The 24,028-nt window shown below is 48.3% G+C and overlaps 1 protein-coding gene across 1 annotated transcript in view; it reads left to right on the top strand.

Annotated features, from left to right (window-relative positions):
* GRM7 (glutamate metabotropic receptor 7) overlaps positions 1-24,028 on the top strand; it is a 1,785,443-nt gene that overhangs the window by 1,550,731 nt on the left and 210,684 nt on the right. The window lies entirely within an intron of this gene.

The following is a 24,028-nucleotide window of genomic DNA, read 5'->3' as shown; positions in this document are numbered from 1 at the left end:
AGCATAGCCATTCACAAAAGTGATCTTAGGCAGAAGAAAGAACAACAGATGGATACCTTCTAGTCATCGCTTTTAAAGACTATGCAGCTCACAGTGAATGCTCTACAATATGAGTCCGAAAAAATGGACATTCAGCTATCATTTCTTAATTCTCTAGTATTTGTTCCCAATATAGATGGGAAGGTGACTGACTTAAACAGCTTGATCAAGCGTGCCCAATCCGACTCTCAACTGATGCAAGTAGGCTGTGTTTGTGCCCCAGTATTGGAAAAGCTACCTACCTTTCCCACCGTGTTGGGTGATTCACTAACTGACATAAAACAATCCACCAACCCCATAAAGGGCACACAGCCAGGTCCCCCAGAACCCCATTTGGGTGCGTTAGACCCAGACTCTGAGACACGTAAACTAGAGACCAAAGTTATGGAGGGCAGGGGCAATCGGGAGCAGGCAACAACTGTGTCATCCAATAGCTCACAGTCCTCTCCTTTAATCAAGCAGGAGACAATGATAAGTAATTCTGAATCAAATTTTCAAAGAGTCCTATCACTGACAGAGCAACAAAACAATCCTTATCCTGCTGCAAACAGAGAAGAAAAGGCAGAAATAAAAGGAGCAACATCACCGCTTACTTCCAGACAGACTCCACAACACGAGCAGCTTCAATGCATGTGAAGGAAAATCAAATTGGAAAGACAACTCATCTGCAAGATACCCTCACAAACGCTCCATTGGATATGTACCCAGTGATAGCAGAAGGAGACAGAGAGACAAAGAGGGGGAACCAGTCAACAGAAGTGTGATGGAGCCTTCCATCAAGGCCACCACAACAGGAAACCCTTGGTTGCACTCCTGAGCTCAGAGACAGTAGAGGCCATTTCATCAAGCATAGAAGTCAAACACTGGGGTGGCGCCATCTTAGGAGCCAGCTTAGTGACAAAGGTGAAACCAACCACATTCCAGTCAGCTGTTACATTGCCAGCTATGCCTCTCCGGGACTGTCAGATATGTCAAGTAGTGAGCTAAACAACACAGAATTACTCTGATTGAAAGCCTATCAACGATACAGATCAAAAGATGATCTTCAGCCTTTATCAAAGACAAACCAGACTATCTGAAAAAAAAAAAAAATGTACTCCTGTAGGTATCCTCAAAAGTAAATTTTTTATTGTTTGGCACTCTCAAAGGTTTCCAGGAATATCCTGGGAAGCTGATACGGGCACCAGGTGTCGGGAGTATGCTTGTCAAATAGTGAATTCTGATTTACTACTGTGCGGAGGCGTTTCTGTATGCACAGGTGTACATTTTACAAATATGCATATATTTACAAATTGCAATTTTTTTATTTTTTTCCTTGACAATACATTTTTTTCCCAAAGTTCAAATGCCTCGTTACGCCACAATTGTTGTGATGTTCCTTTCCCATAGAACCTGATTTACGCCTGCCCTGAATAGAAGTAAACTGTGATGATTTCTGTGGTGGAAATGATGGGTGGAAAATGTTGAGAATACTAATAAACAAGTCTGTTTGTATCTTGATGTGTTCTTCTGCTTGTAGTTTTTGTACAGAGTAGGTATGTGGGATTAGATTATTTAGAATGAACTATTGCACTGACGTACCTGAATCATGCATTTTAACCCTGGTTCCGGAGCAATTTTGTTGTCAGGGTAAGTATTAATTCACATATGTGACTCGCTATTACAGTGAGTGATAGTCATATTACGTTGGTATGTTACAATATCAAGTGACAAAATATTTTGCACCAAATATCGTATCGAGAATATTGGCTACCAAATTATTATGAAGCTAATTACACTTGGATAAATACAAATATATATAGAAATATAGATTTACTAATTCCACATTTATGTGCTTGAATAAATATATATACACATATATATATATATATATATATATATATATATATATATATATATATATATATGTATATATATACATGTATATATGTATGTATGTATACATATATATTCATATATATGTATAATATATATATATATCAAAACAAATCCCTTTCAGGGTTAGAGTGACGCATAAATTATGCAAAAAAGAATAGAGAACTCTGGGTAGTTCCCAAGTTTAGGTGGAGAGCAGCTCTAGTAAGAAGCACCCTGCAACACCAGCGACACTCTAGATTTGCTCACCTCATATGTCTGTTTATCTAGCAAAGTTTTTAAGCATTGGATCAGCACAGTGCTATCCACCCCAAGCTAGATAGTGACAAAGTCTTTTGCCATTTGTACAGCAAAGTCTTTAAGCATAGGTTTGACACAGTGTCAATCTTGCAGAGCTGTAAAATGACAAAAGTCATTTACCACTCAAGGCACATTGTTATAGTTTTAGACTGGTAAAATACCGTCCAAGCCAACCTGGAATGAATAAAAGCAACCTCTGACAGATGTTTTGCTCTCATTAGAGCTCATCAGAGAGGTTTAGCTTTGTCCAGACACAAGGGAGCACCCAGTATAAGTCTAAACAAATCCCTTTGAGGGTTAGAGTGATGCATAAATTATGCAAAAAAGAATAGAGAACTCTGGGTAGTTCCCAAGTTTAGGTGGAGAGCAGCTCTAGTAAGGAGCCCCCTGCAACACCAGCGACACTCTAAATTTGCTCATCTCAAATGTCTGTTTATCTAGCAAAGTTTTTAAGCATTGGATCAGCACAGTGCTATCCACGCCGAGGTAAATAGTGACAAAGTCTTTTGCCATTTGCTTAAATACTTTGCTGTACATAGAATTAATGTAAAATCATCTAATGTAATGAACAGGTGAGAATTAAAGATGTGGTTCTAACATGCATTACTGGAAGCACTAGTGTATTACTTGCTCAAAAGGCACTCATTCTCTTTGGCTTGCTGGCTTGGAAGACCAGATAAAAAACAAAAAGAGACTTGCGAGTAGCTGTGTTGCAATGAGTATGGCATGAGTACCAGAGAGTGCCATCAGAAGAGATACAGATGAACCACAAAAGTGCTGGCACATTAAGTGGCGAAGGATAAGAGGCAAGGCAACAAACTTCACATTGTGGAATGATTGTGTACTGGCTTCCTAGAGACCTCATGATGTTGCTCAAGTCCCTGAAAAACCAGAAACACCCCATGCACAGAACAAAAGGGATGATCATAGTGCATGATATAGCCTGATATCAGCAACTGACAGCAAACCCTCCCACAATTCCTCAGGCATCAGAAACACTTACATACTTGCATGCAAAATTTAAATGATAGAGACCAATGTAAGTGTGGACAGTTGACACGTTATGAATCACAGCTAGCAACCATTATCCTCTAGTGTGGTTTTCACGATTTGAGTGTGCCCTGCTTTTGCTCTATGCAGGTATGAGACAGGAGACATGGACACATGTCATTCCCCAGAGACAGAAGTAAGGCAGTTACAAACAGAAGAAGAAACACCTTGATAACCTTTACGATCAAAGTAGCTCAAAGAAAGCTAAGATGGCAGAGAACATTCTGTGCCCTTGACCGACAATACCAAGTCTGCAAAATTAATTCTTGCTGAATATGCCTGGCTTGTCATCTGTGCATTAGTATCTATAGTTTAAGCATTGCTGCCTAGAGAACTTATCTTAACAGTTGCAACATGGAATAGCATGAATGTCTGTTGTGGCCAATTGATGGATGATAGCTGAATGAATTGTACCAATCACAAGAGCCTCCTTTCACTTCACTGTGTACATTGCTAAAGTGCATCAACCTTCAAAGAAGCCAGGGCCAGCTCCTATGCACACTGTCTCAGTAAATTGTTGTTGCCCTATAAATATCCAACAAGGTGTGTGAACCCAGTTGAACCTCAGAAATGATGCCACTGGATGCCATTGATGAATGTCATTTCCTGATATTTATTGTGCCAAGAACTGATCCTACAAGATGTACCATCACTGGTCTCACATCAATGAATTATAAGACATACGTAGAGCAAGACTGGATTAATAGGCTCACAAGCAAGACTTTTTTATTGGAACTTGGAGTAATAATAGTTTTATGAGACGCGTTGATTAATTAATGATTGAATAACACTTTTCTAATGAGCACTGCAACCCTGTTAGGGTGCTCTAGCCCTATACATGGGGAAACAGAAATGAAAACCTACACTCTCATGTGTTCACTAAATGACAGGTAGGTATAGCTTGAGAATTTTCATCCTTCGCAGGAATCAATGCTCATAGAGGCAGATTGACCTTAAGACCCTGTGACAGGGTGTGGTAGAACCATATAACTCATTTTCAGTTCAGACCAATTAAATTAAACAGTATGATCCATTTGGACATCCAAATAAAACTCCAGTCAGGAATAAAGTTAAGGAATTTATTACAAACTCAAGCTCAAAGTCATGTAAAAATTTCTCAGAACAAAGTCATGAAGATACAGTATCACCAATTGTTGCTCAAGGCAATGGAATAGGTTCAGATAGACTAATGTTAATAAAAATAAGCATTCAATAAGGAAAACACAAAACATAAAAAATGACTAATTGTGATATAGAAATTAAACTTTGCTCAGGGTTAGCAAGCAAAAGTCAGTTTCAAATCATTAAAGTTATAGTTTCAGCTGAGCAAAGGGAAAAAACCCTACCATGGCCAAATTAAGTATTAACGTGTGGGAGGGTACACATGTGGGCATGAGATAAAAAGAACAAAAAGGGAAAAAATAATTTGAAAAAAAAAAAACTTGGTCAAAAGGGTGCTAATTTAAGTGTGCAAAAGATAGGTAAAAAGGGAAAGCATCAGCACGTCAAAAGCTCGATCAATGGATGGAAGAAAATCTCTATGTGTCAATGAGGCATCTCAAAAGGAAAAAGCAGAGAGGAAGATCAATCAATCACATTTATAAAGCGCGCTACTCACCCATAAGGGTCTCAAGGCGCTGGGGGGAGGGGGTCAGTGCTCGAAGAGCCAGGTCTTGAGCTGCCTTCTGAAGGGGAGGTGTTCGGGTATGGCGCGAAGGTGACTGGGCAGGGAGTTCCAGGTCTTCGCTGCCAGAAAAGAGAAGGATTTTCCTCCGGCGGTGGTTTTGCGGATGCGGGGAACGGCTGCCAAGGCCTGACCGGTGGAGTGCAGAGTGCGCGGAGGAGTGTAGAAGGAGACGCAGGAGTTGATGAGTTTGGGTCCGAGGTTATAGAGGGCTTTGTGTGCGTGGGTGAGGAGTCTGAAGGTGATCCTCTTGTTGACCGGGAGCCAATGGAGTTTTCTCAGGTGTTCGGAGATGTGGTGGTGGCGAGGTATGTCCAGGATGAGTCGTGCTGCGGCGTTCTGGATCCGTGGAAGTTTCCTCTGCAGCTTGGTGGTGATGCCGGCGTACAGAGTGTTCCCGTAGTCCAGGCGGCTGGTGACGAGGGCGTGGGTGACGGTCTTCCTGGTGTCGATGGGGATCCAGCGGAAGATCTTGCGGAGCATGCGGAGGGTGTTGAAGCACGCTGAGGTCACCGAGTTAACCTGTCTGGTCATCGAGAGGGAGGAGTCCAGGATGAAGCCGAGGTTGCGTGCGTGGTTGGTTGGTTGGGGAGTGCTGCCTAGGGCGGGGGGCCACCAGGAGTCGTCCCATGCGGAGGGGGTAGGGCCGAGGATGAGGACCTCCGTTTTATCTGTGTTCAGTTTCAGTCGGCTGTCTGTCATCCAGGTCGCTACTTCCTTCATGCCGTCATGCAGTCTGGTCCTTGCTGATGTGGGGTTGTTGGTGAGGGATAAGATGAGCTGGGTGTCGTCGGCGTAGGATATGATGTCGAGTCCGTGTTTGCGTGCGATGTTTGCCAGGGGAGGTCATGTAGACGTTGAATAGGGTGGGGCTGAGGGAGGATCCTTGGGGTACGCCGCAGATGATCTTCGTGGCTGCGGATCTGAAGGGGGGGAGGCGGACTCTCTGGGTTCTTCCGGAGAGGAAGGAGATGACACATTCCAGGGCCTTGCCTCTGATGCCGGCGCTGCAGAGGCGGTCTATCAGGGTGCGGTGGCAGACCGTGTCGAAGGCTGCAGAGAGATCCAGGAGAATGAGGGCCACGGTTTCACCCTTGTCGGTCAGGGCTCGGATGTCGTCCGTGGCTGCGATGAGGGCGGTTTCGGTGCTGTGGTTGGCCCTGAATCCGAACTGAGTGGAGTCGAGGGAGTCGGAGGTTTCCAGGGCGGTGGTGAGTTGAGCATTGACGATTTTCTCAATCACTTTGGCGGGGAACGGTAGGAGGGAGATAGGCCGGAAGTTTTTGAGTTCGGTGGGGTCTGCTGTAGGTTTCTTTAAGAGGGCGTTGAGTTCTGCGTGTTTCCAGCTTTCAGGGAAGGTAGCGGTGGTGAGGGAGGCGTTGATGACGTCTCGGAGGTGGGGTGCGATGATGTTGTCGGCCTTGTTGTAAATGTGGTGAGGACAGGGGTCGGAGGGTGATCCCGAGTGGATCGAGTTCATGACGCGGGTGGTTTCCTCGGTGGTGGTAGGGTTCCAGGCGAGGATGGTGGAGATGTCGTTTGCGGCTTCCGGGGGCGGGTTCATGTTGGTGGTCGTGAAGCTGTTGTAGATGTCGGCGATCTTACGGTGGAAGAAGGTCGCGAGGGAGTCGCAGAGGTCCTGTGAGGGAGGGATGGGGTTGGTTTCTGCGTCCGGGTTGGAGAGCTTTTTGACGATGCCAAATAGTTCCTTGCTGTTGTGGGCGTTGTTGTCAAGTCTGTTCTGGTAGGCTGTTTTTCGTGCGGTGCGGAGGCGTTGGTGGTGTTGGCGGGTGGTGTCCTTGAGAGCTGTCAGGTTTTCCTTTGTCGGGTTGAGGCGCCATGTCTTCTCGCGGAGGCGGCATTCTTTCTTGGAGTTTTTGAGTTCGGTGGTGAACCAGGAGTTTTTCTTGTGGTTGTTGGTGTTGGTTTGGGTCTTCAGAGGGGCCAGGAGGTTGGCGCAGTCGGAGATCCAGTTGGTGAGGTTGTTGGCGGCCTCGTTGGGGTTGCTGGTGCTGGTGGGTTGGTTCAGGGAGAGCGTTGCTGCGAGTTGTTCTGTGGTGATTCGGTTCCAGTGTCTTTTTGGTGGTTGCCGGGTGTGGTGATGCACGGTGGTTTTCTTGAAGCTGAAGTGGACGCAGCTGTGGTCCGACCATGTGAGTTCGGTGGTGTGGCTGAAGGTGATGTGTTTGCTTGAGGAGAAGATGGGGTCGAGCGTGTGTCCGGCGTAGTGGGTGGTGGTGTTGACCAGTTGTTTCAGTCCCAGGTTGGCGAGGTTGTCTAGAACGGCGGTGGTGTTGTTGTCGGTGTGGTTCTCTAGGTGAAAGTTGAGGTCTCCTAGGAGGATGTAGTCGGTGGATGAGAGTGCGTGGGGGTTGACGAAGTCTGCGATGTCTTCGCTGAACTTGGTGCGGGGTCCTGGTGGTCTGTACATGAGGGTGCCTCTTAGGGTTGTCTTGGGGTCGATGTGGATCGCGAAGTGGAGGTGTTCGGCGTCGGGAAGTGAGTTGTCGGTGTGGGTCGAGATGCTGATGGAGCTTTTGTGTGCGATGGCGATGCCTCCTCCGGTGCGGTTGAAGCGGTCTCTCCGGATGATTTTGTAGCCGTCGGGGATGGCTATGGCGATGTCGGGTGCCGAGGAGGGGTTCATCCAGGTCTCAGTGAGGAAGGCGATGTCTGGGTTCGTTGAGTTGATGAGGTTCCACAGTTCGATGGCGTGCCTGTGGACGGAGCGGGTGTTGACCAGGATGCATTTGAGGTTACTTCCGGGGGCGTCGTTCTTGGTGGTGGCGGTGTGGGTCCGTAGGCAGGTGAAGCGGCAGTTGCTGCAGGTGAAGGGTCCGTGGGTTCGTTTCGGGGTGGCGCGGTAGCAGCCCGGCGCGCGGCCGGGGTTGAGGTTGGCGAGGGTGGCGGAGTCATAGGTCAAGCGGGGGCGCGGGGGCCAGGGGTTCGGGCGCTGGGCGCGGTCCAGGCGCGGACGGGCGCAGACGGGCTTGCCTTAGGCGCGCCTTCGGCGCGGCCTCGCAGCGCCCGCCATTTAAGGGGTAGGTGGGGAGGCGGGGTCAGCTGGGAGGCGGGAGGTGGGCGGGCGGGGGAGCTGGAAACGGGAAAAAAGAGCGGCAAAAAACGGCGGGAAAGCGCGGTAGGAGCGGCGGGAAAAAGTGGCAAGACGGCGAAAAGGGAACAAGAGCCTACTAAAATCTACTAAAAAGGAGGGGCTGAGAGGGGAGGACGGCGCACGGCACTCGGGGGCACACGCACGGGATACAAGGAGAGAAAAGGGAATTTCAGTCACTCGGGGGCACACGCACGGGATACAAGGAGAAAAAAGGGATTTTTAGTCAGCACCAGCACAAGCACAAGCACTCGGGGTACACGGGCAAGAAGGGGGGAGCACACTCACAGGAGAGGAAGGCAGTCAGGGACTGGAGGCGCTGCGTGAGCAGGGGAGCGACCTACCCGAGGGTCAGTGGTCGCTACCTCTGCCTCGCAGCGGCCGCCATTTAAGGGGTAGGTGGGGAGGCGGGGTCAGCTGGGAGGCGGGAGGTGGGCGGGCAGGGGAGCTGGAAGCGGGAAAAAAGAGCGGCAAAAAACGGCGGGAAAGCGCGGTAGGAGCGGCGGGAAAAAGCGGCAAGACGGCGAAAAGGGAACAAGAGCCTACTAAAATCTACTAAAAAGGAGGGGCTGAGAGGGGAGGACGGCGCACGGCACTCGGGGGCACACGCACGGGATACAAGGAGAGAAAAGGGAATTTCAGTCACTCGGGGGCACACGCACGGGATACAAGGAGAAAAAAGGGATTTTTAGTCAGCACCAGCACAAGCACAAGCACTCGGGGTACACAGGCAAGAAGGGGGGAGCACACTCACAGGAGAGGAAGGCAGTCAGGGACTGGAGGCGCTGCGTGAGCAGGGGAGCGACCTACCCGAGGGTCAGTGGTCGCTACCTCTGCCTCGCAGCGGCCGCCATTTAAGGGGTCGGTGGGGAGGCGGGGTCAGCTGGGAGGCGGGAGGTGGGCGGGCAGGGGAGCTGGAAGCGGGAAAAAAGAGCGGCAAAAAACGGCGGGAAAGCGCGGTAGGAGCGGCGGGAAAAAGCGGCAAGACGGCGAAAAGGGAACAAAAGCCTACTAAAATCTACTAAAAAGGAGGGGCTGAGAGGGGAGGACGGCGCACGGCACTCGGGGGCACACGCACGGGATACAAGGAGAGAAAAGGGAATTTCAGTCACTCGGGGGCACACGCACGGGATACAAGGAGAAAAAAGGGATTTTTAGTCAGCACCAGCACAAGCACAAGCACTCGGGGTACACGGGCAAGAAGGGGGGAGCACACTCACAGGAGAGGAAGGCAGTCAGGGACTGGAGGCGCTGCGTGAGCAGGGGAGCGACCTACCCGAGGGTCAGTGGTCGCTACCTCTGCCTCGCAGCGGCCGCCATTTAAGGGGTAGGTGGGGAGGCGGGGTCAGCTGGGAGGCGGGAGGTGGGCGGGCAGGGGAGCTGGAAGCGGGAAAAAAGAGCGGCAAAAAACGGCGGGAAAGCGCGGTAGGAGCGGCGGGAAAAAGTGGCAAGACGGCGAAAAGGGAACAAGAGCCTACTAAAATCTACTAAAAAGGAGGGGCTGAGAGGGGAGGACGGCGCACGGCACTCGGGGGCACACGCACGGGATACAAGGAGAGAAAAGGGAATTTCAGTCACTCGGGGGCACACGCACGGGATACAAGGAGAAAAAAGGGATTTTTAGTCAGCACCAGCACAAGCACAAGCACTCGGGGTACACAGGCAAGAAGGGGGGAGCACACTCACAGGAGAGGAAGGCAGTCAGGGACTGGAGACGCTGCGTGAGCAGGGGAGCGACCTACCCGAGGGTCAGTGGTCGCTACCTCTGCCTCGCAGCGGCCGCCATTTAAGGGGTAGGTGGGGAGGTGGGGTCAGCTGGGAGGCGGGAGGTGGGCGGGCAGGGGAGCTGGAAGCGGGAAAAAAGAGCGGCAAAAAACGGCGGGAAAGCGCGGTAGGAGCGGCGGGAAAAAGCGGCAAGACGGCGAAAAGGGAACAAAAGCCTACTAAAATCTACTAAAAAGGAGGGGCTGAGAGGGGAGGACGGCGCACGGCACTCGGGGGCACACGCACGGGATACAAGGAGAGAAAGGGGAATTTCAGTCACTCGGGGGCACACGCACGGGATACAAGGAGAAAAAAGGGATTTTTAGTCAGCACCAGCACAAGCACAAGCACTCGGGGTACACGGGCAAGAAGGGGGGAGCACACTCACAGGAGAGGAAGGCAGTCAGGGACTGGAGGCGCTGCGTGAGCAGGGGAGCGACCTACCCGAGGGTCAGTGGTCCCTACCTCTGCCTCGCAGCGGCCGCCATTTAAGGGGTAGGTGGGGAGGCGGGGTCAGCTGGGAGGCGGGAGGTGGGCGGGCAGGGGAGCTGGAAGCGGGAAAAAAGAGCGGCAAAAAATGGCGGGAAAGCGCGGTAGGAGCGGTGGGAAAAAGCGGCAAGACGGCGAAAAGGGAACAAGAGCCTACTAAAATCTACTAAAAAGGAGGGGCTGAGAGGGGAGGACGGCGCACGGCACTCGGGGGCACACGCACGGGATACAAGGAGAGAAAAGGGAATTTCAGTCACTCGGGGGCACACGCACGGGATACAAGGAGAAAAAAGGGATTTTTAGTCAGCACAAGCACAAGCACTCGGGGTACACGGGCAAGAAGGGGGGAGCACACTCACAGGAGAGGAAGGCAGTCAGGGACTGGAGGCGCTGCGTGAGCAGGGGAGCGACCTACCCGATGGTCAGTGGTCGCTACCTCTGCCTCGCAGCGGCCGCCATTTAAGGGGTAGGTGGGGAGGCGGGGTCAGCTGGGAGGCGGGAGGTGGGCGGGCAGGGGAGCTGGAAGTGGGAAAAAAGAGCGGCAAAAAACGGCGGGAAAGCGCGGTAGGAGCGGCGGGAAAAAGCGGCAAGACGGCGAAAAGGGAACAAGAGCCTACTAAAATCTACTAAAAAGGAGGGGCTGAGAGGGGAGGACGGCGCACGGCACTCGGGGGCACACGCACGGGATACAAGGAGAGAAAAGGGAATTTCAGTCACTCGGGGGCACACGCACGGGATACAAGGAGAAAAAAGGGATTTTTAGTCAGCACCAGCACAAGCACTCGGGGTACACGGGCAAGAAGGGGGGAGCACACTCACAGGAGAGGAAGGCAGTCAGGGACTGGAGGCGCAGCGTGAGCAGGGGAGCGACCTACCCGAGGGTCAGTGGGATTCTTCATCAGCAAAGGTTCTGGTCGAAAGGCATTTGGAAATCTGGCCAAAGTCTAACTGGTCAACAGTATATTAAAGTTCATAAAGCAATTTGATTCTCTCTGAAAGACAGTCCATATTACATTGAAGGGGCATGATCTATTAATAATCAACTAATGACTTTAGGTTGAAACATTGAGTTCCATTCCCAGATCAATCATAGGAACCTCATCCATCCATGTAGTTCCACACAGGATTGAAACATTTTTATATTTTGTTAGTCCATTTACTCAGGATGTTCCGATCTCAAGGACACAGCTACACTTTCTCTCTATGTCTAAACAATAGGGCCTATTAAAGCTAGTGTTCTCCTTGGGACGAAGTCTGAAAGAAAGCTCACATTATGAAAATGAATCAGCATTTCCTGCACAGTCAAGAAATACAAGACTAACAAGCATCACTTAGGCTAATACAAGTGATTTAAAGCAATACATTTAATTTACATGTTTTAATAAACACACTTTTAGGCAAATTTGTAAATTCAACATTAAAAATGCTTCAATAATGTGGATGTTGAATTCATTTTAAACTAAAAACACTCTACTGATGCATTTCAATTGCTATAACGTAGAACTACATTTGCTATTTTTGTAGACGTATTTAAGTCATTAATTATTACAAATTCAATATAATTTCAATATATTCTATTAATCCAAGGCCTAAATTATAACATCACATCAATTAAATCTTGCAAAACATTTGATTTATAAACAATACCACTAGGGTTAAAAAAAACTAGTCTCAACAAGTGCACAGTTAAAACGATTTCTCATGGCATATTTCTACAGTCCAACTATTAGTACTTTGGTTAACAAAATGCATATATTGTCATATATTTTTGACTTCTGAGATATGAGGGACAGCACTAAATTATTGACTACATCATATGTCATTGACTGGAGGAAGAGAGGGAGCTTGTTCTATACGGAGATTGTAAGGTATTCAAAAAACACCCCACCCCCTGCTTTTATTTTCTTAATACATGGGAGTTTGAGAAGATTAGCAATGGTAAATCTCAAGGACCGTGTCAGAGAATATTTTGGGAACATATTTCTGATGTAAGAAGGACCAATGTCAGATAAAGCTCAAAAACTGAAGCCGAGAGCTTTGAAAATGCATCTTTTGCCAACCAGCAGCCAATGCAGAGCTCACGGATGTTGGAAAATTAGATCAAATCTTCTGATATCAAGCAACAACCTTGCAGCTGCAGTTTAAAATCTCTGCAGTCTATTCCTCTTGTACATAATATGTTGTTGGAAATACAGTTTTTTTAAACAAAAAAATAGACATGCACTCATTTCGGCTGTGGAAAAAATGAAAAGAAAATGTTTGCCCTTTATCAAAAGGCTGTGTAAGCGTTTTAAATTGACCACTTAAAATGCAAACTTCAACTTCTGACTCATTTGCATAATGCTCTTATTTGTAGGACCAGGTTCGCTCAGTTAATGAAGTCTGTTCAGTAAACGAGTCATATTCTTAGCCTTTGCATTCTTAAGTTCTGTAGTAGCCCAATAGGTCGCTTCATTCCAGGATTGATTTTCCTGGACAGGTGGAGTAAACACACACAAAATCGCCCAAATCTTCACAAATATTTTTCTCTACGAAAAAGCCATACCTACTGGTTTTACCAAGACTTGTCCTTTTTATTTCCCAGACTCCCAGGTCACCCCTTCCCACCACCTCCTTTCTTTGGTCCCCCATGTGACTTTCTTTTTTGTTAACACCTTCCTAAACCCCTCCAATACTTACTTTCTGTTTTTGTGCTTAATTTTATATTTTCCTGCATGATTCTTATCCCATACGTCTTCCTCTTCAGTGCAACGGCAAAGAACAAAAGGTTTGCTTAGATACTAAAAATATGTTCTTGGCTGCATTCTAACCCCGTGTTTTTTAAATAAACAATTGTAACATATTTCCAATTCCATTGTATTTGGGAATTGTATGCAACTTGTGTGCATTTATTTTAAAATGCTTTTATTATCTCCAAGTCCCATAACTGTATCCTACTTTTTTCCTTTGTTTATATTTATTTTGTGATTATTTTGGTAATGGGATGTAGTGGTTGTACCACTGGCAGTCACAGTTTTGTTTTTCTATGACACTACATTGCTCCTTGTTCATGTTTAAGACCTCGCACTGCTACTTGGATGCCAAGAGCATTGAAGTAATATTGTTTTAACTCTCTTTGGCAGCTTCCGCTTTTCATGGCTGTGATCCACATAAGCACGTACGTCAATTGGCTAAAATACCAGGGATAGTGGAAACGTCATCATGCATCCTTTGACCACTGATGTTATTACAGGTTCATCTCTTGTTCGGCCCCTCCCGCATTTTTAGTCTGACAGGCCAGGGGAAAAGAGAGTAGTAACTCCACAACTTAAAAATGGCTCTTGGGTACATGTTTGCTTTCTTTTCCTGCCACTGCGTTCATCTGATGACCCTACGACCGTGGGATTGCAGGGGGAGTGACAGCGGCATCAAAGGGCAATCCATGGGTAACTGCAGCTACTTCTGACTTCTCCTAACAACCATGCACAAGTGTCTATATCCTCTGCTCGCAGGACTTCAGCCAGGGCAGTCATGTAAATTACGACATGTGTAGTGTCTGCACTGCCTCATATGATGAGCAGACAAAGAGGATGGGTAGGTATCATGGCAGGCCACTAAGGATCTCTAAATCAACTTCATACGGCTTTATTGAGGGATGTTGACAGCAACATGCTTGTGACATAACAACCACAACGTTACTGCAAAGCGTTGTGTGCTGTACCTGCAGTATCTATTGCAACATTTTATAGGAGGACTCAGGCCAGTGTTAAAGAACCATTTAGCATAATCTATTATGCAGGAATGCACTTAGTACAGAAAATATAAAAACAGGCAATTTAATTAATTTCATCACTGTCATTCTGCACCACGCATATTCTCTGTGTTATCAGCATGGATCATTTGAGATGTTGTCAGGGGAAAGTAGCACGTACTGACTCATGGAACAGTTTTACAGCTCAAGGTCATAGAGCAGTTATCTCCATTCTCTATATGTGCTGGCAAAGAAATGATCCCCAGAGTACCCACAAGATTACTGCACAACCAAAGCTGATGTCTATATGCCAGCCAACTTCCCAAAAGGTAGGGGGCATCACCTTGAGATTGATCTGAAAAGTGAACTGTCTCCCTGTCCTGCAACACATGGATGAGACCTTCCTGAGAGAAGAAGAGAGGAGCAAGCAACTCTACATAGGAGCTGATTCCCAGTGTAGACAACAGCAGTTGGACCCAGAGCTGAGAGTCTGTCCATCAGAGACTCCCAAGAGACTGATTGATGGAACTATCCCCAAAGTTGAAGCAAATAATCTGCAGTACTGCTAAAGTGTGCCTGAGGGGATCTCCCTAAAGAAATCTGCCTGCTGTTGATATGTGGCACTTGGCCAAAGTGTGCCAAATGAGCTCCTGTTCTCATAGCCCTTGGAGTCTGCCCAAGTGTGTCTGAACAGACTGTGCTACCAAAGCATTTACTGTTACCAAGCCTGTGACAGTGTCAAGTGTGCAAAATGGACTTCAAGTGGTTAGCCTGAGGCACATGCCCACTGTGTGCCTAAGCGGAATACACCACTGTAAGTGCAGCAGGTGTTTCAAAACACTTGTACACTGTGTGGCTGCCAAGAGGCTGATAGGAAGTGTGCTGGAGCAGACTAACACCACTGAACTTTGAAGTGCCTAGAAATTGCACAAGTGTTACCACACGGACATGAGACAGAAAGCTGATTGCATTGCTGCCTCATATCTGAGTGGTCTACTAAGCTTAGCGGCCAACTCAGCATGCAGCCTCAATGGAGGAGGACCTCATTAAGACCTATGGGGCCCAACCTCCAGCCAACTTACCCTGCGTCTGTAAAAGGCCCGCCATTTTGAAAACATCTGAAGTCCTGCCTACCATTACCTCTGGACACAGCTATTCAGCCTGTGTCAGCTCTAGGATGGGAGTGGAGGGCCAGTGAGCCTGCAGTCAGTGTGTCCTCCCCAAACAAAGGAGGGCCTGGACTGATGTGCATGAAGCCCTAACCTTGGCATACCACTGACTTAAATTTAGTGAGAGACGTAAGATTGCGAGACTGAGCACATACACTGCCAAAGTTGGGGGAACATAGCAACTGTGCCTTAGACCCACACCAGTAGACACCGACTGTTACAATGACAGTAACTGAAGGGAGATGGAGTGGTGAGCATAGGGGCCATCTTCACCTGCACAACAGTGGCTTAATGCCAGAGACTGTCAGCGTCTGTTTGCGCTCCTCTGTGCAGCTTCACCTGGTTGCTGATTGCTGCTGCTGACTCAGGCCCACCTCCACCTCCAGGCTCCAGCTTGCGCCTCATTCATGGTGGTCTAGTTGCCATCTGCATGTAAGTATCTTGTTGTCTCCCTTTACTTCTGCCTTTTACTCCTGCTTATTTTTCTGTCACTTTTATTTCATGTTTTCTTTTCTTTCTTTCTTGTCTCTTTCTCTCTACTTTCCTTCACATCTCTTTCTCTCACATTTTCCCATGCTGCCCCTGCGGCCTCACCCCTTCCTCCCTGCAAAGCAATTTCCTGCCCTCCCACGTCCCAGCTGACAGGACCCCGCTTTCCTGCCCTTCTTAATGGCAGCCACTGCATGGCCACGCTGCTGGTGTGCCCAAGGCACACCAAAGGCAAGCCCATCTGCGCCCATCTGTGCTAGGGCCGTGCCCAGCACCACGATCCCTGGCTCTCCAACCTTCCATCACTACAATGTAAAGACCCTCAATGCGCTGAACACAGGACGATCCGCCACCAGCTGTCTCACATCACCCAGAGTCACTAACGGACCATGCTCCTGTCTCTACTGCCACCACACCCTCACCCTACACCAAACACCGGACCCTCCCACCACAGAACCATTGAACACCAACCTGGAGTATCTCAACTGCATCCTCCTCAACATTTGCTCCCTCCACAAACACACCGTAGAACTCAGGGACCTACTGGACTCCACCCACCTGGACATCGCCTTCCTCACTGAAACTTGGAAAAACCCAGCATCCGAACCGCATATTGCCATCCCCAGCGACTACAAACTGCTCTGCAAAGACCGGCCTTATCGCCCAGGTTTTGGCCTGGCCATCGTACGCAAATCCTCCCTCCACTTGACAACCAACGCAAAGGAACACTCTGCCCTTGTGGTGCATCTCCACTTCCAGATACCCACCACACCCAAGTCAACCTTCCGTGCCACCCTCATCTACAGGCTACCCGGCCCCCGTCCAGACTTTAGCGACTTCATCGTAGACATCATTTTCCCTCACGCTCTTGCCTTCTCGACCTACTTCCTCCTCAGCCTCAACTACCACATTGACAGCAGCGATGACACCAACACCGCTTCCCTGCTTGACAACCTCGCCACTATATGACTAAAACAATGGTCACCTCGCCAACGTAAATCGAAGGACACACACTCAACACCATTGTTTCCACCAGCAACAACATCACTGTCGACAACACCTACACACTTCACTGGATTGACCACCACTGCATCCATTTCACCATCACCTCATCGACCATCCACCACCACCACACATTCTGAGCCCCAAGCAGAAAATGGATCCGGATCACCGAGGAACAGCTATCCAACACCCTCAGCAAGTTTTCCCCACCCCTCACCACAGATGCTAACATCTCAAAATGGAACTTCCAACAATGGATCTCCGAATGTGTCAACACTCTAGCACCTCTCCATTGGACTTCAGCCAGACACCAGCACAAGAAGGCCAGCTGGTTCTCCCCCACACTCCAGGACTCCAGGCCCACCTGCAGACAGCTAGAGAACAGATGAAGGAACAACACGTCCCCAGAAGACTTTGAGGCTTTCAAAACAGCCACCAAATCCCACCACCACCTCATCAGAGTCACCATGAAAGCCTCCTTGCAGGACTGCATCAGCACTACCATCGCTCACAACACCGAGGAGCTATTCACTGTGGTCAAAGCTTTTGCCAACTCCCAACCAGAAACAGCAAGCATCCCTCCATCTTTGCGACTGGCTAGCCAACTTCTTCCACTGGAAAATCAAAGACATATACGACAGCTTCGGATCCCAAGATCCTCCAAGCCCTACAACAACCCCCAGATCTTTCCCATCGAACCACCGCAGACCCTACACCACTGAACCACCCTCACCACAGACGAGACCCGCACCATCATAAGCAGCATCCACCCCAGAGCCCCTCCAGACCCCTGTTTCCACCAAATATTAAACAAGGCCAACTCATCCATCGTACCGAACTCCGACACACCTTCAACTGTTCCATAGAGGCGGCCACTTTCCCCAGAGGACTCGAAGCACACTGAGATCCACCGTCTCTTGAGGAATCCCACAGCTGATGCCCTGGACCTCAAGAATTACCGCCCCATCTCGCTACTGCCTTTCCCTGCCAAGGTCATCAAAAAGGGCATCAAAGCTCAGCTCCGTAAGCACGTCAAGGACAACAACAGCCCTGGACACCTCCCAATCAGGTTTCAGTAGCAATCACAGCACGGAGACCACCCTCCTCACCGCCACAGATGACATCTGCTCACCCCTCGACCATGGACATACAGCAGCCCTCATCCTATCAGCCGCTTTTGATGCGGTCTCACACCTCACCCTCTGCTCCAGGCTTCACGCAGCTGGCATCCTTCCTGTCTGGCCAAACACAGAGAATTAGACTCCAGTCTTACTGGTCAAAAAATATGGAGATCAGTTGTGGAGTTCCACAGGGCTCCTCCCTGAGCCCCACACTCTTCAAGGTCTACATGGCCCCTCTCGTATTCATTGTGAAAGACCACAAACTGAACATCGTCTCCTACACCGACAATACCCAGTTAATCATCCCACTGACCGAAAATCCCACTACTGCCAAGAGGAATTTCCACAATGGGATGAGCCACCAGGATGAAGGACAGCTGCCTCAAGCTCAACTCCGACAAGACCGAGATCCTCATTCTGGGATCATCCACATCAGCCTGCAACGACTCCTGATGGCCATCAACACTCTGCACCCTCCCCACCCGAAGAAACCATGCATGCAAACTCAGCGTCATCCTGGACTCATCGCTCACCATGATCTGCCAAGTCAGCTCAGTCACATCCTCCTGCTTTCACACAAACTGACTTCTCCGGAAGATCTACAAATGGATCCCAAAAGCCTGCCGCAAAGCCATAACCCATGCCCAGGTTAACAGCAGACTCAAATATGGCAACACCCTCTATGCCAGTACTACTCAGAAGAACATGAAGAAATTACAGCACATTCCAAACTCCTCCACCAGACTCATCCTGAACATTCCCCGCCATGAACATATCTCTAATCACCTAAGAGACCTCCACCGGCTCCCTATCAAGAAGAGAATTAACTTCAAGCTCCTTGTCCACACTTACAAGGCCCTCTACGACCTAGGTCCCGTCTAGCTTAATCACCACATCACCTTCTACTTTCCCACCCGACCTCTCTGCTCCACTCAACAAGCACTAGCAACCGTACCCCGCATACAGAAGACCTCGGCTGGTCGGAGATCCTTTGCCTACCTCACGGCAAAGAGCTGGAACACCCTGTCCCTGCACCTTAGGCAGTCACCATTGTTACCACAATACAGAAAGACCTTAAAACCTGGCTCCTCGACTGAAGCTCAGAGGACAAGACCCCCCCTTCCCCCCCAGCGCCTTGAGACCCTTATGGGTGAGTAGTTGCCCTTTTTAAACCCTGATTTTGATTTGAGAGACTCTGAGTGGAGCGCACTTAGGTTTCAGTGGCTTTACGCCAGAGACTCTGAGAGCCTCAACTTTTGTAGTGTGTGGAATTATGTTTTAAAGTGTAATAGATTACTTCTCTTTTATAAAGATAAGCATTTATCTAGACAAACAAGTTATGTTGTCTGCTAGGAGCTGAGTGTTTTGTTCCTGGGGTTGGAGGAGATCATGGAGTTTCATTCCATGGAATTCAATCAAAACTCTGTGGGATTAACAGCATTCCCCTACTCCCAATTATAATAATTAACAATTAAAAAAGTGATTTAATAAGAGCACCAACAGAACTGTAAATAATCCTGTTTTTTCTGGTGGGGTGGGAGTGGGCAAACAGCCACAATGCAGGAGGGAAGAGGGCAAGTGGCAAAACTGTGGGTGGGTGGCTGGGGATAGGGCATTCAGAGTTAACACTGGAGGTTGTAGGAGGGACAGGGCAAACTGCAACAATCCACAAGGGGACAGGAGGACTAGGGGCAAACAGCAACAATGCTGGAAGGGCAGCAAGATGGGGGAAAGCAACAACAATACAGGAGGGAGACAGGAGTGATAGGGCAAGCAAAAACAACATGGAAGGGGTTGGCAAAGACAGGGAAAGCAATAACAGCGTGGGTAGAGACTGGCCATGCAGCAACAATGTTGAGGCAGGGCAGGAGGAAAGGAGGGATCAACAAAAATGCAGGAGAAGAGGGAGGGATAGGTCAAGCAACAATAATGCGAGAGAGAGAGGGGAAGCACCAACAATGTCAAAGGGAGGTGGGACAGGTAGGACAATGAAACAGTAATGAAGCAAGCAGCAACAATGCATGAGGGGTGGGAGGGACAGATAAAGCAGCAACAATGTCACTTGGGGCCGGTAGGGACGACACAAGCAAGCTACAAGGGTGAAGAGGGTATTATGAATGGAGAAAGCAGAAATAATGTTGGCGTGGGTTGGAACAGGCAGGGCAACCAACAATGCAGTAGGAACACAGCAAACAGGAACAATGCAGGAGTTGCAGGGGGTGGGGGCAAGCAGAAACAATGAAGAAGGGGGCGAGCGAGACAGGGCAAGCAAGCAACAGTGTAGGCAGTGTGTGAAAGGAATAGGGCAAGCAAGCATCAATGCGTGAGGGGGCTGGGCAAGCAAGCAACAATGCAAGAGGGAGGTGGTGGGATGGTACGAGCAACGGGATGGGACAAGGAACAATGGGGAGGGGGCTGGAGGGGAGACGGTCTGCAAACACATGCACTATTATGAAGTGCTGCAACTAAAAGAAAAAAATTGCTCCATAAGTGCAAGCAGTGGAAGGACAGTGGACTAGGAAGCAGTTCTTGGAAAATACTCCCAGGTAGGGATAAACACAGAAAGACACAGTGAAGCCAACATGCACTGACCAAAAGGAAGCAATGAACGGAGACTGATGATGAATCCAAACAATGGTAAGCAATGGATGGGTTTTAGGCAGCCACATCTCCTCTGCAATAGTGGAGTAGCTTCGCCCCACTGGCTCAGAGCCAGCAGCTGAAAAATAAAATTATATTTTAATGTTGTTTTTATTTTTCAGCTGCTGGCTGAGCCAGCATGTGCAGGGAGGGGCTGGGTTATGGGAGGAGGTGTAGAGTGGAGTGTACTTAAGTGCGCATGTCAGTTTGGTCGGCCGTCTTACGTTTCTCCAACCCAGCTGTATTTGACAGCTGGGTTGGAGAAACAGCACAGGCTCCCTGTGCCTAAGCGAGTGGAAAACCAGCCCGCTCAGGCCAATCCCCGTGCAGCTCTCATGCTTAGTCAATCAATCAATCAATCAATCAAGGAATTTATATCGCGCACTGCTCACCCGGAAGGGTCTCAAGGCGCTTGGGGGAGGGGGTCTGCTACTGCTCGAACAGCCAGGTCTTGAGCTGTTTCCTGAAGGCGAGGTGGTCCTGGGTCAGCCGTAGGTGGGCGGGCAGGGAGTTCCATGTCTTAGCCGCCAGCCGTAGGAGAAGGATCTTCCTCCAGCGGTGGCTCTTTTGATGCGAGGGACGACGGCGAGGGCGAGGTTCGCGGAACGTAGCTGGCGGGTGGGCGAGTAGAAGGTCAGTTGGTCGTTGTGGTACCTTGGGCCCAGGTCGTGGAGGGATTTGTGTGCGTGGGTGAGGAGTCTGAACGTGATCCTCTTGTTGACAGGGAGCCAGTGCAGGTCTCTCAGGTGGCTTGAGATGTGGCTGCGTCGGGGGACGTCCAGGACGAGTCGGGCGGAGGCGTTCTGGACACGCTGAAGTCTTTTCTGAAGCTTGGCTGTTGTACCGGCGTAGAGGGTGTTTCCGTAGTCTAGTCTGCTGGTGACGAGGGCCTGGGTGACCGTCTTCCTGGTCTCGGTCGGGATCCATCGGAAGATCTTACGGAGCATGCGGAGGTTGTGGAAGCAAGCTGAGGAGACGGCGTTGACTTGTCTGGTCATCGAGAGGGAGGAGTCCAGGATGACGCCCAAGTTGCGTGCGTGGTCCGTTGGCTTGGGAGCGGTGCCTAGGGCCAGGGGCCACCAAGAGTCGTCCCATGCGGAGGGCGACGGTCCCAGGATGAGAACTTCTGTCTTGTCCGTGTTCAATTTCAGGCGGCTGATGTCCATCCATTTGGCGACGTCTTTCATCCCTTCGTGTAGGCTGGTTTTGGGGGTGTCGGGGTCTCTGGTGAGGGAGAGGATCAGCTGGGTGTCATCGGCGTAGGAGATGATGTTGAGGTTGTGTTGGCGTCATAGCATGAGAGCAGTGCAGGGATTGCACACGGAGTCTCTGAAGCTGTTCCATGGTAAGTGTTTTATATTTGTTAATTATTAAAACCCCCTCTACCCCCCATGCTCCCTCCTGTGTACTCCACCCGCCCCACTACTTTTAAATTGTGTTGACCACCACTGGCTTTAAGCCCCCTGTAAGTAAAAAAAAAATGCCTCACAATTTCCTGCATGTGTGGTCTCAGGTTAGACTGAAAAACAAAAGTGTCTCTACTTTGATGTAGTTTAAAGTGTACATTTTTCTAAGGACACCCATAACTGTACGCTTGTTCCACAGCATAAGCATCTCTATGACCATCAATAGTTGTGTGATCATAAGGAATGTTATAGTTGTGTGTTCTAGGAGAAGGCCACTCTATGCCCATATTATGAAGCTTATACAATCTCTTCCCTGGTATTTATTCAGATTGCACGTACAGATACTTCTTTTTCTTGAGGACCAGCACAACTTTCACTGCTGAGGGGGTCACTGCTTGGCCAGAGTTCAGAAATAAATGTGTTTTTGTGTGGTAAAAGTCCTGCTGTTGTGTGCTTCGCAGTTCTGTGAGTGATATGTGCAGAGTGGAAATCAGCATTACCACTGTCTCTGTACACATCAAGGGAAATGACAGGGTTTCCTATTTCAAGGGCCTTAGAGCTACTGTATAATTTTCTCGTGTCTGGTGTAAAAGCATGATTGATCGGTTTCCTTACCTTGTTTTCTTCTTGCTAGATGAGCATTTGTATCTTTTTTTAGACACTCTCTTCTGCTTCTACCTGCCTCACATACATAACTATGTTAAAATGGTTCCAGTGTCCACCTGTGCTGCCTAAACGCATGGGGCCGGATTTACAAATGTTGTGTTGTATGAAAGAGAAAGAGCGGAACTGCGCCATATTATCAAAGAAATGCCTCAGTTCTGCACTTGATCTCTTTGGGATGACTAGCTCCAACGCAGACTCCCTTGCACCACAGTGCAAGGGTTCCTGCTCTATGGTCAGCTTTTTTATTGGCTGGAGTACGTTCCTGCACAAAAAAAAAAAAAAAAAACTTGGATTTTTTTTCCTCTTTGGATGGGTGGTGCAAAATGCATCACACATGCAAAGAGAAAATAACAAGAAGAAATACAAATATTACTCCTTCTTAGGCCAGCTTCAGGCAGGTGTACCATATTGGCGCAAAACCTGTGTCTACAACTCTTTGTAAATATGGCTTTGCATTAAAATCCATGGGTGGATGCATTGGAATGCCCATACACAAACCATGGATCTCTCCCCTGATGCAAAAGCAATGCAAGGCAATGCATGCAATGGGTTAAAAAACAACGCTAATCAACATTTGTGTTGCTTTTCAAGTACCACAACTAATTTTGTGTGAGGTCTGTGTCAAAAAACCAACGGTAAACCAATGCAAAATCTTTGCAAATCTGGGCTATGGTGTCTGTGCTTTTCATCTTAAAGGTACCTCCTGCACACAAACGACTTTACATATGGTAAGTGGGTGAGACAGACTATTGATAGGCAAAGCAGAGACTGGACATGGGAACAAGACACAAATAATACCTTTTCTTTGAAACCTGTAAAAAGATTGTCATCACAATTTTCTAACTAGAATTGTTGGTCAATCCAGTAAACCTTCTCTCCCCTGCTAGGGTTGTGAAATCCGATTGAATCTTAAGGTACTATTATGGAAATTTAAAAATGCGCAGAAATTAATCTAATATTACCAGAAACAAAAGACAATCACTGAGCAGGAAACAGATTTAATATGCTGGAAAATGGCTTTTTGTCCTCAACCAACTTTTTTTTTAATTTTCTCTTCTCTTGTGGATTATGTTCGAACTTCTTTGGCTTTATTATTATAACTCTACTAATGCATTTGATTTGTTTTGGTTTTATACGTTTCGGTTTGTGTCTATGTTTTGATTTTGCTTAGGTCTTATCTTTTTCTGAAGGTGATTTGTTGGAATTTTATGCTTTTTCAATTGAGAGCTATGCTATAATCCTACATCCATTCATGTTACAAATCCTTTAATATCTCGACACTTCCCAATTAGAAAAACAATTTTAAAATAGAATTTTCAGTGACAAATCCCTTTGGGGTCTGCCTAATGAAGTAGGATTGAAAAAATGGGAAACAACTATTGAGACACTGGCAAAGTCCCAGTGAGACCCCACTTGTATACACATGTATGAGAACTTATATAATACAAACCTCGCTGTAAAACAGTGAAGTGCTGAGCAAGAGAAAGGAGTG

Source organism: Pleurodeles waltl, chromosome 9 (genome assembly GCF_031143425.1).
Source record: "Pleurodeles waltl isolate 20211129_DDA chromosome 9, aPleWal1.hap1.20221129, whole genome shotgun sequence".
NCBI classification, from domain to species: Eukaryota; Metazoa; Chordata; class Amphibia; order Caudata; family Salamandridae; genus Pleurodeles; species Pleurodeles waltl.
This window is presented reverse-complemented; position numbering and strand designations above follow the sequence as displayed.